Here is a 429-nt window from a genome sequence, read left to right as displayed (position 1 = left end):
CTTCCGTGAGAAGTAAAAGATAGGGTGGCCATCTCAGACCAGAAGTCTCTAAACTTCAATGTCTCTGACAACTATTTTTAGGTGCAGCAACATTCATAGATCATGATTACGCTGATTGGAACAATTTTTACACAAAAAATCAGGTTTTAACGTTGGCTAGGTTTATTAGAATAACGGGGCATTTTCGGTAGTTCTTTCTTTATTCTAATCATGGAGGTCTCAATTTAACTGAAGGTCTATCAAATTGTCGCCGTATACCCCAGTAGGCTTTGATCTCATTAGGAAACGGGGCTAAAACGATGAGTTAGGCCTTACTTTGGATCGGTTTTCACCCTCCATCCTGTTTAAAAGGTTACTGCTGATCATTCCGGATCGTGTAGTAGTTAGCCCCTGTTCCGTACACATTCAACGATTTGGACAAAAGTGAAG

This window comes from Tigriopus californicus, chromosome 1 (genome assembly GCF_007210705.1).
Source record: "Tigriopus californicus strain San Diego chromosome 1, Tcal_SD_v2.1, whole genome shotgun sequence".
Taxonomy (NCBI): domain Eukaryota; kingdom Metazoa; phylum Arthropoda; class Copepoda; order Harpacticoida; family Harpacticidae; genus Tigriopus; species Tigriopus californicus.
This window is presented reverse-complemented; position numbering follows the sequence as displayed.